Genomic DNA, 19,463 nt, shown 5'->3' with positions numbered 1-19,463 from the left:
GAATACAAAGTGCTTGGTGAAAAAGATTCCTGACTACAACTTAATTAAAGGGGGGCGGTGGTGACTTCTCCTGCTGCACTGGAGTTGCCGATTATTACGAGGATTTTGATATGCCAGCTGTCCCACCATGCGCCGCCCTCTATGGGAGTTCATTCTGTGACAACCTGTTTAGGGAAAGCAAAATTATTCAACTCATTGATAACGCCAAGGCCATAAGCTCATTTCGATAAGTGTATCTAATATCTATTAGGTGCTGGGCACTTTTGCCAATACCGTGCCGAGAATAATAAAACCCATGTGCTTTTCCAAAGGAGCTGAGTGACGAGTGGGAAGTACTGTGTGGAAGGGAATGCTACCCAGCCACAGAAGTGGATGCGGTAGGAAGATCAAGGTTACAGAGACTGATCAATCTGGGTTCAAAAGCTCCACAATGAACCCAAGAAGACACTGCCGAGGGTCCAGGTCTCAGTTTGTCTTAACCTCAGGTGACATGGGTGTACCTTTGGAGAGTTACAAATGAAGTATCTGAAAGTAGGCACTTTGCCATTCCTGACACATGGAGCCCTTCAATAAACGGAACAATTCCCTAAAAGATGCAGCAGATCCGTTTGACGGGAGCAGATTAAGGAAGGATGTTTATGCGGGAGGTGGGATTTGGATTGGGCTTTTAGTGGAAGACCGTGGAGCACATATATCATCTGTCTGGGACACAGTGAGGTTGTGTTTACTTGTGTTGCAGAGACTGATGTTACCTAAATCGAGATCAGTTTAAAAGGCCAAAAGTCAGTCCATCAAAATGTGAAGAACTCGGATCAAAAATTCAAGGTTGACTTTTTTTTTTTAATAAAGAAGAAAGTAAATAGGTAATGTGTACCAAGAGTCCATTTAGATGCTGGTGACCCTGCAGTGCACTGGGGGAGGTCTCAGCTCAGCCCCTGGGGAGCTGGGGGCGCCGCTTCCTGCCCTCACCGGGACCCACGCGCCTGCCCAGCCCCTCCGGCTGGGTCAGAACAGTTGGTCAGAGCATAGCTCTGCACATTGGCAAAGACAGCAGCAGGACAGGGGATCTGTGATTGATTCCTCCTTGTTTTTTTTTCTTTTTCTTTTCTTAAGGGACAAGGAAAAAGTGTTCTGAGACAGACACAAGGCTCAACAAGCTGAATTTGGGATTTATTCCCGGTATTACTTGGATTTTCAAGAATTTTTGGAAATCTCGCCTTTCGGCCACAGCACTCCTCAGCAATACGAGTTATTTGCCAAATTCATTTCAAGCTCTTGAATTTACAGTTAGAAGAGAAATAAAAAAGGCTTTCATTTGTTCCTAAGCTGTTTATTTTGCTTGTAAAACCAATCATAACGTCTCCCCAATAAAAAAAAAAGAGAAATGCATGAAAGTTTTAACTCCAGAAAAGTTAACTGTCGATCCCTGAAATTACCCCCAGGCCAAGCCAGAAGACATTTCAACGAGGCTGTGCTTTCCCTTTGAACTGGGGAGGGCACGAGCCACCAACTTGCTCAGAAAACTCCCCCTTCATCCTCCTCTAGAACTCTCCCCTGTCAGGCAGGCTGGGGCTAAGCTTGGGATGGGAAGCAATCCCTTCTAAGGCATCCCTGCGCAGCCAGCAGCAGCGAGCAGGTATGGTCTCCTGTTTCTTCAGAGCACTGGGGGTGCTTAGCTTGCAGGGAGGCTCCCTGCTGTGCTGTGGCTCAGTTTGGGGTCCTGACTGTCCTGACAGGGGAGTCTGGACCTGGCTCCCCTGCCCCCCTTCCCACTGCTACCCCCCTCACTGCTCACACACACACATAGCCTACACGCAGATGGCAGTGATACGCCAGCTGGCCATTGACTACAGAGAGTAAAAATGCTACAAAACCAACCGCTCTCCCCTCCACTACCCACCGGGCTGCTGTGCACACTGAGCAGAGAAATCCGAACGGAAACAAGGTGACACCCGAGAGCCAGTGCCAAAGGGAGCACCCTCTCATCCCTTGTCAGACCTACTAAGACCAGCCCTGGCCGTATGGGACCCTGTTGTGCAGAAGATTTGGGCATGAATCAAGGGGTTTTGTTTCCTTGGGTTTAAAACCCTTTCATCACTTTTTCCTTCTAGCACGAAAATACAACGCTAACTACTTTACCAGGAGGAGCACGAGTGTTTGAAAAATAATGCCGCCCCCTGCCAGCGTCTGCTATTGACATCAGTGCTGGTTCTAATTTGTTCCCGACTCCCAGGATTATTTTTGTTCTCACTGGGAGTTTTCTCCTTTTGCGAATACGAAGGCAGAGCAGCTGTGGCACCAGCACACAGGTAAATAAATAACTTTCTACATGGAAGCTATGCACCCGGGAACCACCTTTCCCGGGGACTTTCTAACGCCCTGCTTCTGATGAGTCACGGCCGTCGGGGGAGGTCAGGCTGCATGCAGCCGGTGGCCGGGCCCTCCCAAGACAGGCGGACACCCTGTGTTGGCTTCATCGTGAACTAACACACACTAAGTGCATTCTTTTCATCTTCAAAACACAACTTTAAGTCTTCATCCCTTAATGCTTCCCGTGGGGTGAGGTCACTGGGATTACACCATCCCTCTTGTAACTCTTTTCACCACTTATCCTTCACTTATCTCCCTTCCCCTTTTACTGAAACTCAGGCACCCACTTGCAAGCAAAGACCATAAGACATCAATCAATCGATCAGTCAGTCAATCACAGTCAAAAGGAGAATGCGATCCGTGCTCCCAGACACGCTCTTCTTAGCCTTCTGTGTTGTGGGGGCCCCTGGGCCCCTCAACTTCTCTCTTGGCAGTGAAAATGTGTCCCTCAGGGCACAGCAGGGTACCATCAGGAAGCAAACATGCTCTTGGAATATTTGCGGACAGGATTTGGGGACGCACTGGAGGACAGGACTGTGACCGAAGGGTGGCAGGTGCCCTCTAAGAGCAGAAGGTGAGCAGCCCAGGCTTTGGTGAGGTCAGGCTCGATTCAACCACTTGCTCAAGGGTCTCCTTGAGAAGTCACGTAAGGGCTCTAAGTCTCCGTGTTTTCTGAGTGGGTGGGACCCTGCCCTGTGGGTTTGTGGAGGAAGTTCAGTGAGATCGAGGAGGGAGAATGTCTAGCCCACTGCCTGGCATGTAGGAAGAGTCAAGGAGACGTGGGCTGTGACTGGACTATGGTGCCACATTCACCTGCTGCTCGGGCCTTTCTGCAGGACAACCCGGAAAGTCTTGAGGAGTTAGCTGCACTAGAGCACAAGGCAGCGGACAGAGTGGACTGAGCATGCGTCTTCCAGAGCTGCACTTAACAGCAGTCCTTCCCAGGGAAGCATGGCCAGCAGGTCTACCGCCGTCAGGCAATACGGCTTCTCAGAGCGTGCAGCCGACCCAGGGTGAACTGGGGACCGAATGAGATGACGGCATTAAACTGCTCAGCTCCCAGTAGACGTTCCGTTGGTGTGGTTTTCTTCTTTACATTTTTTATCCTTATGAGCATGGACAGCCTAGAAACTCCATGATTGAAAAAGTCCTTTGATGTATTTGCATCCTGTCATCTTTTTTTTAATCCTCACCTGAGGATATGTTCATTGATTCCAGAGAGAGTAGAAGGCAGAGAGAGAAACATTGATCAGCTACCTCCTGCACACGCCCTGACTGGGGACTGAACTCACATCCTAGGTGAGTGCCCTGCTGGGAATCAAACCCACAAACCTTCGGTGCATAGGATGATGCTCCAATCCACTGAGCCACCCGGCCAGGGCTCCTGTCATCTTTTTAACAAGACTTTTAATAAACCAGACATAAAGAACCATTTCCACTCCCCTTTGTGAGGGACATGAAGAAAAGCGAACAACAGAGACATTGACTATTTTATGAAAAATAAAAATTTAATGAAAACGAAGGTGCTTGGCTGTTAGCTCAAGAACGTGCATGACAAACAATTCCTGAAAACTATGCTTGACTGACGACAAGAAGAAATAGTATGGACAGTAAGTTCTGTAGGCGCGCAGGAAACCAGTTTGGCTGGCTCACAATTAGGGAGTGTGAGGAGATAAGGCTACAAAGTTTGAAAAATTGAGTGGGGACAGATTATGGATAACTCAGGAATTTGGACTTCTTTCTGCAGCTGGTTAATGGGAAACCATAGACGCCCTCCATGCAAGGGAGTTGACACGGTCAGAGATCTGGTTGAGTGTTATTAATCTGGTAGCAATGTGAGGGATGAATCGCATACAGAAAAGCAACCAGAGGCAGGAGACCAGCCAGAGGAACTGACTGTTGCAATAACCCAGGGACAGGCGATAAGAGCCCGGGCTGGGCGGTGAGGAAGAAAAACAACAGACAGAAAGAACTGGACTGAAGATCTGGAATCATCCTTTTTTTTTTCCCAAAAAGAAGATTAAAATGTTAAATTGATTACTGTGAAATTAGGGTAAAGGCTGTGAATTTTTCACAGGGCAAGAACACTGTCAGAGATCAAACACATCACAGAATTGATGAGATAGGATAAAATCATAATTTTGTTTGATGCTCTGCATTCTTTCATAAGTGAGGAAATAGACATTCATCCAGACCAAGTCAAAAAAAATGTTTTATAAACATCCACGTAACATGATTTACCTGATAATTCTTCGCCAGCTCTTCTATAAAAGGATTTTTTTTTAGCAGGATGGGGTTCTGAAAATCAGCAAAGTAGGGAGGTCACATGTGGTTCCATTTCATAAATTCTAGGTTATAGAAAGTTCACAGATTGTAAAGGGAAGACTTAGAAGCTCTGAACAGAGAGACTCAACTGATTTGTGAGCTTATTGTCATTGGTGCTGAATTACCAATGGCCAGAGTTAGGCCAAACTATCCTACCATTACGAAACAATGCAAAAACCCCAAGTCTGTATCAGAAGTATGACATTCACTCTGTGGCAGAACCTCAGGCTGGGCCAAACTCCTGTGGCTTACGTCGACATCTAACGTATCTAGTTCCTTTTTTTCCTTTAGTTCACTGCAAAGCTTTGTCTGTCTCAAATAGTGTTCTTTTTTTTCTCTTTTCCTCTCTTTCTCTCTTATCAGTTGGACAATCCAAGAATGCCATTCTTAGCCTTTGAGTAAGTTCTCAGTCATCTATGGAAGCCAGAGTTTCAAAGCTTTGGGACGTCATGAAATTCCATCTCCCTTCCCCTAATATAGTATAGCAATGCGAACTCTTTCTCTCTGCCCCAGTCACGTCCCGGGACAGGCAGAGATCGCCGTCAGTCGGGAGAAGCAGCTCACCCACTGCCGGAAAAGTGCTGGGCGTTACGCACACCACAGTTGGAGAGTGGGGACGTGATGCTTTGGCCAACAGTCTCTCTCCCCCCGGGGCAGGCGGTAGAAGGAGGCTCGGGAAAAAGTCGGGCTTTTCAGCCAGGCTGGCCAGAGTCCCATCAGTCTAGACCATCTAGGAACTGCATGCATTGGCTTTCACAAAACACCATATAGCCTGAGAAGCTTAGGCAACAGAAATGCGTTTGTTCACGGTCTTGAAGCCTGGAAGCCCAACACAGTTGTCAAGGGTGGTTTCTTTGGAGGCCTCTCTCCCCAGCCTGTGGAGGCATCTTCCCTTGTGTCTTCAGCTCTCTGTGATCTAACTCTCTGTGGTCAGATGTCCCCCTATAAGGGCATCAGGCATTTGGGTTAGAGCCCATCCCCCAGACCTCCTTTTAACTTAATCACCTCCTGAAAGATCCTGTGTCCCAATTAGATCTGCGTTCCAAGATACTAGGAATTAGAGATTCAACAGAGGAGTGTGGGGTGGGGGTGGGGGGTGCGATTGAGCACATGATATATATTCTAAGGCGAATGAGTTAGCCACTCTCTGGCTTGGTCGTTTATTTGGAATAAACTGTGGACACAGTCAAGTCTGAAGAATTGCAGGTGAAGCCCTGGCTGGTATAGCTCAGTGGACTGAGCGTGGGCTGCGAACCAAAGTGTCACAGGTTCGATTCCTAGTCAGGGCACATGCCTGGGTTTCAGGCCACGGCCCCCAGCAACCGCAGATTGATCTTTCTCTCTTTCTTTCTCCCTCCCTTCCCTCTCTAAAAATAAATATGTAAAACCTTTTTAAAAATGCTATTAAAAAAAGAATTTCAGGTGCTCATGTGAAGTAAGACCATGCCTGACGTCCCCAGGATGGACGCCATTGTTACGGCATAAATGTATTCATAGCCATCTTTGCTTTTCACCTTTAAAGCCAAGGTTTTGGGTCGGTTGGTGGTTGTGGTTTTAAATAGCCTTAGGCTTATTTGATGTCTTGATAATCAAAGCATACAATTAAAAAAATCTGTGTTTCTTAGAGGGACTGCCAAAACGAGCACATTACAAATACTAGGATGTTCACCTAGACCGAATCTATACAGATGTGCGATGAACAATTCACACACTTGGAAGTGACTGCAAATGCGCTGGCATTTTGTCCCACTGATCTCTCTATAACGGCATTCCTGATTATTTTATTGTTTCTTTACTCTCAAATTCCACATGAAACAATCCCAAGATCTACTTGCTAGACATCTTGAGAACACCTCCTTTCTCTCCATCCTTGTTGCCCCGGTCGGAGACCAGCTCTCCAGCAGTGTTTTGGTGACGGCAGAACATCGGGGGTCAGGACCCTTGCAACAGCTCTCCCCTGTTCCGTCTCCTCCCCATCCCGCCGCGCCAGATTCAGGGATTCTACGGCCCTGCCAATCTTTCAAACTGCGGAAGGGACCGCCTGTCTAACTTACTTCTGATCTGGCAGTTGTTTGACACAGTTCACAGCGGTTGATCAGAAACTATGTTTACGCGGGGACCGACCCGGAGGATCACGTTCCCACGTGGGACAGAGTCCGGGCAGTAAGTAATCCGCGCGGAGGCTGTTTCGTCGCGAACATTGGCACGACCGCTCCCTGCCCTTCTGTCCTCCCATCGCACTCTAGTAAGTACTGGATCCGTCTAGGCCGGCGCTGATCGACAGAGTCCGGGGCACGTTGCTTTTCAAGACCCTCAACAATGGTAAGATCCCTTCCTCCAGGCTGGGCCTGCCCTCCGTCCAGCTGTTCGGAGATCCCTCCACTGGTTGCCTCTCGGAACTCTCTTCCCTTCGCTGTTCCTTACAACTTGCCTGAGCAGGCGCCTTGGGGCCTGGCCATAGCATTTCGACGGTACCTTCTGAGCATTTACGCCCACACGCGCTCATTATTTGTCCGCCTGTCAGCCTCCCTCCCAGACTCAGAACTCTTCCACAGTGTTCATCTCACCCTTATTTCCCTAGTTATTCAACGCGTGCGTGTGAGGACCGACCGCGGGAGACGGAGGAGGGTCAGGAGCACCCGCCCTGAGCTCATGCCCCTCCCCCAGGGTCTCGCCACCCGCAGCACCGGGTCTGCACCTAAAAAGGGGGGGGGGGGTGCGGCTTCCCGGTCCCGGTCCCAATAACTGCGCGAGCCCTCCTGCCCTTATGCTGTGTTCCTCGTGTCTCGTGCCGTTTGAGAATGTGCTCAGACCCAATCTCTTCCTCTTCCCCTCCTGTCATGGTCCCAATTGCGCATCTTGCCTCACACAGCTTAGTGGTGGAAAGCCATACCTGAGGTGGCCTGCCCATCACTCAGGGGCAGCGTTTGCCAGAATCTCTAAGACAGTGGCTGGGAAGGGAATAAAGAAGAGGAAGAAGATGGAGCTTCAATGAAAAAAAAAGGGGGGGGGGAGAAATCAAGAGAAAAATGAGAAAGCAACAGTGAAAATGAGAAAGAAGGGGATTTTTTTTTCTTAATAAAAAGGGAAAAAGAGCAGAAGAAAACAGCAAGGGAGAGTGAGGGAGGGGGAGATAAAGTCATTTAGTGGACTGAGCTTGCCTGTGAACTGTAATGGTACATGTTCTTTTATTTCTATTCGGATTATTCACTTAAGTCCCATTCAGCATAAAAGCAGAAAAGCTAATCCCTGAATGTCCCATAGGCATGGCTTTGATTTGACACTCCTGAGAGAAATCACAAAACTGTGACTCAAGTGAACTCGACTCAAATTGTTCCAAGCACGAATTATTATTACGAAGCTCTTGGCTGTGAACAATGACAGAGTGAGCGTAAGTCCTCCGGGGGCGGACTTACTGGGAAAACCACACCCTGGTCAGGCCTCTGCACTGAAGGGGCACGGTGACCTCGGTGAGCAGGCAGGCCACACAGCTTTCCACAGAGGGCCGTGGCCCCAAAGCTTAACAAATAAGAACAGCCTAGAACTGCCAGTCACGACGGTGTTTCTCATGTGCAAAAAAAAAAACCAGAGAACATCTTGCCAATTTTCAACCTCTGCCCTGGGTCAGAGTGTTTACGTAATCACATGATAACTGAAGCTCATAAATGTTTTCTGTTAAAAATTTTTAAAGGAAATGAAAAGAAATGTGTACTAATGATCCTGATAAACATCTACCTTCTCTAACGTAACTCCCACTTAATAAAGTTGTTCTCCCACACGGCTCCATTTAACACAGAACTGACTGAACAGGGCTCTTTATGTATCAGGAAAATGATAACTTTCAAAGCTCCAACAACTCAGGATGCTTTTTAATATTTCAAAGATGGCTTTTTAGTCCCAGTTTCCGCAGATGTGTATCAAGAACAAATCTTGTAATAAGCCCTCCCCTGGAAAGTAGGGAGACAGTCTCCTCTAAGATAAGTAAAGGTAAAAACTGTTATCATTATTACTTTTATTGCAGCAGAGAATCTATAGTTTAAGGTTCTGAAGAACTTGTAGTCCAGACCAATTTTAAATGTAAGATTGAGCCAACCCTCCTAAATGCTGTTTAGAGAAGACAAACGTTTCTCTTTGGCCTCTTCTCTAGGTCAAACCCGCGAAGCCCCATGGGAAGGGACCCTTCTCCAGTCCCGGATGGCGGTGGGAGGGAGTCTCACAATGCCCTCCACCCCCGCGGCACCTCTGCGTGTGCCGTCGCCCCGCGTGCCAACCCAAAGCCGGTGACGGTTGATCTCAGCTGTGTCAGTGCCGGTTGCCGCCGGTCCTAGAACTAGGTGGTGTGTAAAGCCGTAAAATACAAGCCCTCAAGGAGAGGTACAGTATCTCTGAAAATCACCCTGAACACTTTGCAAGGCCTTGCAAAAGAGGATCATCACAAGCATTTCTGTTGAATTAGGTGTGGGCAGCATGATGGCAGAAGATGGGGAGAAACTGTAAACATCTCCAAGGGTTCTGGTTTCGGAATACTTGGTGCATCTCTCTGTTTTTGGCCTCACTTGAAAGGAGCTGAAATTGAGAAATCGTAAGATGAGGCATTACAATGTGAGTGCAAGGTGTGTCCGGAAAAAGTCCAACCATTGTTCATATAACAAGAACGGTCTGCACAACTTTGGCGTGACCTGGCCGCCAGGGAGAGCGGACTGGAAGGCACATGTGTGAACACTGACTTCACTGCACTAGTCAGTGGGGGTGGTAGATGCTGTTGAGTGAGCACGTGTACTGTGCGGCTGTGACATTCAACATGACTGAGTGAATAGAGCAATAAAGCTGCACCAATTTTTGCATTAAGCCTGAACCTTCCTCCACGGAAACTATCTGGATGATCCAGAAGGCCACAGCTATGGGCAACGGGTGATTGGCAGCTCCATCACAACAATGTGCCTACTCATGCATCATGTCTCGAGCAGAGTTTTTTGGCAAAACATCAACTCACCCAGGCAACTCAGTCCCTCTTCAGCCCAGATTTGGTGCCCTGTACTTCTGGCTTTTCCCAAAACTAAAGTCACCTGTGAAAGGGGAAAGATTTCAGATCATCGATGAGATTCAGAAAAATACAACGGGGCAGCTGATGGCGATTGAAAGAACCATGTGATGTCCCAAGGTGCCTCCTTTGAAGGGGACTGAGGCACATTGTCCTTTGTATAATGTTTCTTGCACCTTGTATCTTCTTCAATAAATGTCCCTATTTTTCATAGAACGAGACTGGATACCTTCTGGACAGACCTCGTACATGAAAATACTATGTAGGATTCAATCAGGCAACCCGGGCACAGAGAAGAAGGCAGGGGTCTACAAGAAAAACGGTGAAGAATAATTGTACATTTATTCATCTGAAATGAACAGTTCAAGGTATGTATGCATAACCTTTGTGATCCTTTCTCTATAAGGCTCTATTTTTTTTAATAATCCTCACCCAAGGACATTTCCACTGATTTTTTTTAAAGAGAGGAAAAGAGAGAGGGGGAGAGAAAGGCATCGATGTGAGAGAGAAACGTTGACCAATGCCTCCCGTATGCCCCAACCAGGGATCAAACCTGCGACCCTTCCGTTATCGGATGGCACTCCAACCAACTGAGCCACGTGACCAGGGTATAAGCCTCTTTCAATTAAGTAGCCAACTACAGGTCCAATTACTTTCCCAGTAAAATAGGAAAATGGGTGAAGTACGTGTACGGCACAGACAGCAAAGGGCACACTGATTTCTCTCTCACCTCCGCCACGTCAAGCAAGACACGCCCTCAAAATGTTGAATTCTTGGTTGTAAAATGGAAAAAACAATACTTGTCAGGCTTACTTCAGCCACTTAATGACCATTTCTTTTTGGGGGGTGAGAACATTTAAGATCTACTCTCTGAACAGCTTTCAAGTCTACGACACAGCACTGTTAACTATAGTCACCACGCTGCACGTTGGACCCCCGAAATTCAGTAACTTCCCACCCGCAAGTTTGTACTGTCTGACCAGCACCTGTGCGTTCTCGCCGCCCGGCAGACCCTGGTGACCGCCATCCTGCCCCCTGGCTCTGCGAGTTTGGCTGTTGTGGATCCCACATCGAGGGAATATCATGCAGTATCTGTCTTTCTGTGTCTGACTTATTTCACTAAACGTAATGCCTTCAAGGTCAGTGCATGTTGTGGCTAATGGTAGGACTCCCTTCTCCCTCGAGGTCGAATGATACTGGTAACAAAACTATTTCATATATACTATTATCCCTATCTTCTTTATCCACGCATCTGTGGATGGACACAGGTTGCTTGCATCTCCTTGTCATTGTGAATAAGGCTGCAGCAGGTGTGAGAAGGCAGGTATGTTTTCCATCCCGTTTTTCCCTTCTAGTGCTGAATCAGATGGTAGTACTATTTTTCCGTTTTTTTTTTTTTTAAGGAAGCTGCATATTGGTTTTCATAGTGGCGGCATGAATGTATATTCCCGCCGACTGTATATGAGGGTTTCCCTTCCTCGACATCCTTTCCAAGACTAACCTCTCGTCTGTTGATGACAAGTGTGAGGTGGTAGCTCATTGTGGTTTTGATTTGTATTTTCCTGATGACTAGTGATGTTGCAAACTTTTTCATGTACCTGTTGGCCACTTGTATGTCTTCTCTGGAAAAGGAGCACCGAATCAGATTGTTTGTTTTTTTTGTCAGCGGATTATAAAAATTCTTTGTATGCTTTCAACATTAACCCTTTATCAGATAGATGGTTTGCAAATATTTTCTTCCATTCTGTAGCTGCCTTTCCATTCATTGATTGTTTGGCTGTGCAGAGGCTTTTTGGTTAGATGTGCTCCCACTTATTTATTTTTGCCTTTGTTGCTTGTGCTTTTGGTGTCATATAAAAAAATCATTGCCAAAGCCAATGTCAGGGAATGCCAAGGCCAATGTCAGGGAGTTGTTCCCTTATTTTTACTTCTAGGAGCTTTACAGTTTTAGGTCTTAATTCTTTAATGCATTTCAAGTTAGTTTTTGCAAGTGGTTTAAGACTGGGGTCTAAGTTCCTTTTTCTGAGTGTGGTTATTCAGTTTCTCAACACCATTTATTGAGGAGGTTATCCTTTTCCCGTGGAGTATTCTTGACTCCCTTGTCAAATAGTAGTTGACCATACATGTGGAAGTTTATTTCTGGGATCTAGATTCTGTTCCATTGGCCTATGTACCATCTTTTGAAACATCAGTGTCATACTGTTTTGATTACTACAGCTACATAGTATAATCTGACGTCCGAAGTGTGGTAAGTGTGATACCTCCAGCTTTGTTTGTTCCTCTCTCTCAAGGTTGCTTTCCACACCAACCTCACTATTGTGTTTTTCTATTTCTGAGAAGAATGACATTGCAGTTCTGATGGGGATAACATGAGCCTAGAATTGTGTCTTAACATGTAGAGAAGAAAGAAAATCAGTACGCAACCATTCCATCCAAAGCATGAAACCACCCAGCTCAAGTACTAATCAGCCTGTCCTTTTTCCTCGCCCTCCTCTTCCCACAGCAACACTGCAGAGAGCAGAGGAGCCGGCCGATGTAGTAGGAGATGAGCAAGAAGAAGAAGAGAGAAAGCCCCCCAAGCCCCCTTTCCCACTGAAGTCTGCCATCTTGAACCCCGCCCAAGCTGGAGGAGAATGTAATGCCAGGTGGACACTGAGTTTTACGAGCACACTTTTCCTGTAATTCCTGAACTTGGAGAGAACAGCACAAAGTGAAGACAGAGCTCTAGTCAACTCACACTCTCATGAGTGATTTTAGTCTTGACGTGACTTACTTACCCTTTTACCCATCAGCCTTTTTGTGCCCTTGACCCTAAATGTCTTCTTGCTTCTTCGCCTGTGCCTTGCTTTCTCTGATGTGACATCTAGTAGCTGGTTTCTCCTCAGCTTCTTCGTCTGAACACTGATTCCTCATTTCCTTCCCACTGTTGTGAGCAGTAATAGTTCGCACTGACTCCTGTCCATCGTCAAGTCTGCCCCTCTGCACCGCCAGCCCTCACCCACAGCTAGGCACGTCTCATCATGGAATGAAACCGAACAGCTAATTAGCTATTTTACATCCCAGCTTGTTTTGTGAGCATTTGGAGGTCCAGGCAAACAACAAAGAGCAACGCAGTACGTAGAACTTGTTAGTGAAGCATAGAACTAACCCTCCAGAATGGAACTAATGTACACCGTGAGCTCATTCATAGGAGAGAGTTGCAAATTCAGTTTCATGTGCATTTGATGAATTGTGTGTTATACATGCATTGGAAATCAGAGGACCTCATAAGGCGGTGCAATTTTTTTAAAAAGTCGCACACATATTTGGGCGCCTTCACTTACATGGGTTTGTGTTTAAATGGTATCAAAAGCAGGTTTCCAAATGATAAAAAACACTCCTCAATCAATTTCTTGTTAAGGTTTGAATTTTGACAAAGTAGGAAACTCAGAAAATTATTGCAATGATAACTTTTATAGGGCTGCATAATGTAATGCGTTAGTACTGGAAATTACTTTCTTTTTACTTGCTGTGATCTTTCCCAGCCTCTCTCGCAAACTGCTTTGGATTGGCTCTCTGAGCCCGGCTAGTCGGAAACCTCCAGGGAAGGCCCAGCTGCAATGTATAAAGCAGCAGCTCTGGTTCATTATTGCATTTTCCCTTCCTCATAACCAGAATGCTAATAATAGGGGCATCGGGTATCACATGCCACTATGTTAATGGGAAAATTGGTAATGGTGACATTTAGTTAATTCATAAATCTTTATTAAAACTACATACAATGTTAAGTAATGAGTTGTAGATGATTGCTGTTAATTGCCTTGCCCTGAGTAAGATGACCCTTGTATTCCTGCCATTTTTGTTCATTAATCATTCAACAGTCATTTATTGATTGTCTAGAATGTGTTAGCTTCTTGCTAGATGCTAGAGATACAAAGTAGGGCAAGGAACAATGCCACGCCTGCTCCATAATTTTGGTGTATTTGCAAAGAAAGGCTTGTAGGAGATCATTTGAGTAGATGGTAAGTGTTATAACAGGTTTGTACCACCTTCAGCGATGGAGATTTGAAAAGGCACAATTAAGTGATGGGGATGACTTGGGAATAAGTATTTCAGAGAGAAGAAAACCCCTGCATTCTCTAGGCTAGACTAGCTATTCCAAGGGAAATATGATGATGAGGAGGGAGACATTGTACACCACAGGATGAGCCTGTGCTGAAACACCTGGGCCTAAAGCAACTTAGCACCTTCAGGGAACTCAGTCATTTCATCAGCACGAGTGTGCAGTGTGAGAAACAAAGTCTCATAGATAAATGAAGACAAGTCCTAGATCACGAAGTATCTTCTATGCATGCCACAGAATTTGGTGTTTATTCTGTAGGCAATGGGGAGCCATTGGAGAACATTTAGGAGAAAAACATTTTCAGATTTGTGATTATAGACAGATCATTCTGGCAGCCATACAGAGGACTGGCTAAAACTCAGATTCAAGTCTTGCAAATCTGCGATCAGTTGATGTACAGATTCAGAGAGTCCATTACACTCCTACAGGGAAGCAAAAATTCTCTGCCTATATACCTTTTCTGGGGAGAACTTCCATGACATACATTTGACCTTCAATCATTAAAATGAGATGATACAGAAAGCCGAGAGTAGGGGGGACCATTTATCTGGGTTTGTCTGGGACTTTCCTGGTTTTAGTAATGAGAGTATTGCATCCTGGGAAAATTCTCAATTCCTGGCAAACTGCAATTGTTGGTTACCCTACTGGGAAGTCAGAAGACTGTTGCAACAGTCTGTGTGAAAGAAAATAAAGATCTCCAGCTAGAGAGACGGAATGAGGGGTAAAGTCCATAGGACTGAATGGCTGATGAATTTAAGGTATGGTGGGTAAGTTGAGGATTAAACCCATGCTTCTAGCTCTAGTTACCACATTTATGTGGTTACCATAAAGAAAACTGTATGTGTTTGTGTATGCATGTAGAAGGATGAGTTCCATTGTAAACATATAGATATTAAGTATTTATGATATTCCAATGGGAAGTTGGATATAAAAATTTAGAGTTGTAAGAAATATATCTAGGATGAATATGTAATTTAGTGAGTCATTATGTTGTGGGTATTAATTGAAAAATTTGGATAAGATTATTTAGAGATGATGTATACTATGAGATGCAGTGGTCAAGGAGAGGATTCTGGAAAATTTCTACATTCAAGGACATCCATAGAAAGCAGATCCTGCAGAGGATAAGAAAAAAGTCTGCTAAAAACTCGAATAAGATTGCCAAGAGAAACTGCACTTTTAGAATCCAAGAGAAGAAAGATTGTAATGATTATTTATATCTCTTAAAGTTTTAAATATTTTTTTCTGGACATACTAGCCAATATAAATAGGAAAGAGAAAGAAATTACAATATAAAAACTGGAAAGGAGGAAATAAAATATATTGTTTGAAGCGTCCATGATGACTTAGAAAATCAGCTGAAAATATGATTGCAAACACTAAGAGAATTTAATAAGCTGGCTAGAAACAAAGTACATACAGAACGCAATGGTTTCTGTTTATATAAACAATGAGTTGGAAGATTTAATGGAAAAAGGCAATCATCTCTAATAACAACAATAAGAGTTAATATTGAGGGCTATTATTAAATGAATATTGAATGTTATTACGTGCTAGGCACTCTTCTAAGTGCTTTCATAGACCTAATTTATTTAATCCTCCTAGTAACTGTGCTTGACAGATGAAGAAATAGAGACAAAGAGAGGTAAAGTAACTTGCTCATGTTTATACAGTTAATAATTGGGAGACAAATATTTTAAATCTAGGGAGTCTTAATCCATAGGCTGTGATCTTAGAGATTAACTACATACATGCTATCATATGTAGTTAATCTCTTTAGGAAAGAAAAGTAGTAAAGTAATACTCAGGAATATATTTAACAAGAAACACCTAAAATCTATATGAAAAAAAATGTTAAAATACTACCAATGAAGAAAGGAAGTCTTGGACAAATAGAAAAGCATATCATGTTCTTGGATAGAAAAATTTAACATAAAAATATAAGTTCTCCCTAAGTTCATCTATAAATATAACTTGATTCCAATAAAAATAACAAAAGAAGGTTTTTTTTCTGTGAAACTAGTTTGAAAGCTCATATGGAAAAATTTTTAAAGGAAACTTCATAAAAGAAGAGTCTGGTTGACTAAAACTAACAGATTTCTGCAAAGAGCCAAGAATAAACAAGACATATTGAAAAAGAAAGTATGAGGGAGGGAAGCTCTTGCTTTATAGATACTGAGATTTGTAAAGCTACAGTGATTAAGATACTGTGGTACAGGCACAGGAATACAGAAAGAGTTAAATGGTGTAGCATGGAAAACTAGGAAGCTGACCCAATCCATACACGGTCCCTTAAATATGGCAAAGGTGACATTCCCTTCCCAGAGCAGCTGGGAAGATGAGAGTCTTTTAAAGAAGTGGTAATGGCAAAACAGGGATGTCTGCTTTTATCACTCTTATTCAACATAGTACTGGAAGTAATAGCCACAGCAATCAGACAAGAAGAAATAAAAGGCATCCAAATTGGAAATAAGGAAGTAAAGCTGTAATTATTCACAGATGACATAATCTTGTATATATAAAACACTAAAGACTCTATCAAAAGACTACTAGATCTAATAAACGAATTAGGCAAAATAGCAGGATACAAAATTAATATTCAGAAATCAGTGGCATTTTTACGCACCAAAAATGAACTACCAGAAAGAGAAATTAAGAAACAATCCCATTTACTATTGCAACAAAAAAAATCATAAAGTACCTGGGAATAAATTTAACCAAGAAGGTAAAAGACCTGTACTTGGAAAAGTATAAGATACTGAAGAAAGTAATTGAAAAAATGTTCCTGGATAGGAAAACTTAACATCATTAAAATATCCATACTACCCAAAGCAATCTACAGATTCAATGCAATTCCTATTAAAATACCAATGGCATATTTCACAGATCTAGAAAAAATACTCCAAAAATTTATGTGGAACCACAAAAGACTCTGAATAGCTTCAATAATTCTGAGAAAGAAGAACAAAGTTGGAGGTATCACACTACCTGATACAAAATTATACCACAAGGCCGTAGTAATCAAAACAGCATGGTATTGGCACAGGAACAGGCAGCTAGCTCAATGGGACAGAATAGAGAGCACAGAAATAAATCCATGACTTTATAGCCAATTAATATTTGACAAAGAGGCAAGAACATACTATGGGGTAAAGACAGTCTCTTCAATAAATGGTGTTGGGAAAACTGGACAGATACATGCAAAAATAAACTAGATCATCACCTTACATCATACACAAGAATAAACACAAAATGAATTAAAGACTTAAATGTAAGTTGCAAAAGCATAAAAACCCTAGACAGCATAAAAACATAGACAGTAAAATTTCAAACAACTCATAGCAATATTTTTGTCAATATATCTCCTTGGGCAAGGGGAGAAAAGGAAAAAATAAACAAATGGGACTACATCGAACTAAAAAGCTTCTGCACAGCAAAACAAAACCATCAACACAATGAAAAGGAAGCTACTGAATGGAAGAACAGATTTGCCAAGGATACATCAGATAAGGGCTTAATTTCCAAAATATATAAAAAACTTGTACAACTCAACAAAAACAAAAAAATCCAATTAAAAAATGGGCAAAGGACCTGAATAGACACTTCTTTAAAAAGTACATACAGATGATCAAGAGACCTATGAAAAAAAAATGCTCAATGTCACCAATCACCAGAGGGATGCAAATTAAAGTCACAATGATGTATTGTATCCCCTCATGCCTGTCAGAATGGCTGTCATCAATAAATCAACAAACAACAAGTGCTGGCGAGGATGTGGAGAATAGGGAACCCTAGTGCGTGTCGGCATGAATGCGGGCTGGTGCAGCCACTGTGGAGAACAGTGTGGTGTTTCCTTAAACATTTAAAATGGAACTAACTTTTGACCCAGCAATCCCACTTCCTAAAATATATCCAAAGAAACTCAAAACACTAACTCGAAAGAATACATACAACCCCATGCTCACTGCAGTTTTATTTACAATAGCCAATATCTAGAAACAGCCCAAGTGCCCGTCAGTAAATGAGTGGATAAAAAAGCTGTGGTACATTCACACAATGGAATGTAACGGTGCCGTGAAAAGAAGGAAGTCTTACTTTTTGCAACAGGATGGACCTGGAGATTATTATGCTAAGTGAAATAAGACAAATACCATAGGATTTCACTGATGTGTGGAATCTAATGAACACAATCAACTAATGAAAAAATGGAAACAAAGGCATGGACACAAGGAACAGACTGACCTCTTGGTGAGAGGGGATGGAGGAACGGGGCTGGAGGAAAAAAGGGGAAGGGATTAAGGAACACACGTGCACACACACACACACACACACACACACACAACAGTGTGGTGACAGCCATGGGGAAGACGGCTGGGGGTCGGTGGGGGTGGACAAAGAGGGAATAAATGGGGACGGAAAAAGACTTGGGTGTGGGCGACAGGTGCACAATGTAGCACTCAGATGAAGTTTTGTTGAATTGTTCCCTTGCAGCCTGCATGGTTTTGTGAGCCAGTGCCACCCCAGCATCAATAAAAAAGTGGTATTGATAAAACTGGGCATTTGCTTAAGTGGCAGAAGTTGGAGTGTGTTTCATACATACACAAAAAGGAACTACGGGGAATTATAGATTGAAATGCAGGCAAAATAGCAGGATTCAGAATGAGCAGGAAACAAATAAGGATTCTTTATTTGTTTTCAAATAATGATTCAGGGGAATAACTTCATTCACTGGTGCAGAAAATGATATCCGAAATGAGGCCCAAAAGCTACAGACCACAAAGAAAAAATAGGAATATATTTCTGACATTATGCATATGAAAAATGTGTTTATGACACGGTATAGTGAAGGATATAATGAAATTGAAAGGACAAAGCACAGAAGGTAACATATGTAATACATGTAACTGACAAAAGGGTCTTATCTGAAATATACAAAGTGGGACCAACCTATAAGCGAAAGGTGAAAGACCAAAAGCGAACCTGTGAAACACAGGGGAAGAGGTTGAGTGGAGTCGGCATCTGAAAGTAAATTCAAGTCAGGTTGGTGACACACGAATTGAAAAATCGGAGAACACCACCAAGCCCTTATTTCATGAAATGTTAAAGGGACTTATCTAAGAAAAGAAGATAGAGAAAAAAACATGTATAGTAAAAGGACAGCAAACTCACAATTATTAACAACCACACCTAAAGCAAAACCAAAAGAAATTAAGCAAACAACTGGAACAGGAACAGAACCACAGAAATGGAGATCACATGGAGGGTTAGCAACAGGGGAGTGGGAGGAGAAGAGATGGGGAAAAGGTACAGAGAATAAGTAGCATAGATTGTAGGCTGAAAATAGATAGGGGGAGGGGTAAGAATAGTATGGGAAATGTAGAAGCTAAAGAACTTACAAGTATGACACATGGACATGACTAAAGGGGGGATATCGGTGGGAGAGGGTGTACAGGGTGGAGGGGAGTGAAGGGGGAAAATGGGACAACTGTAATAGCATAATCAATAAAATATATATTTTTTTAAAAGAAAAATCTGAGAACACCAACTGCTAGGAAAACAGAGCAGCCAGTAAACTCTTTCACTGCTGGGGCAACACAAGTTGATCAAAGCAACAGTTTGTCATCA

This window comes from Phyllostomus hastatus, unplaced genomic scaffold (genome assembly GCF_019186645.2).
Source record: "Phyllostomus hastatus isolate PE091 unplaced genomic scaffold, TTU_PhHast_1.1 phas_contig_148, whole genome shotgun sequence".
In the NCBI taxonomy this organism is placed as follows: domain Eukaryota; kingdom Metazoa; phylum Chordata; class Mammalia; order Chiroptera; family Phyllostomidae; genus Phyllostomus; species Phyllostomus hastatus.
Note: the sequence above shows the minus strand (reverse complement) of the source record.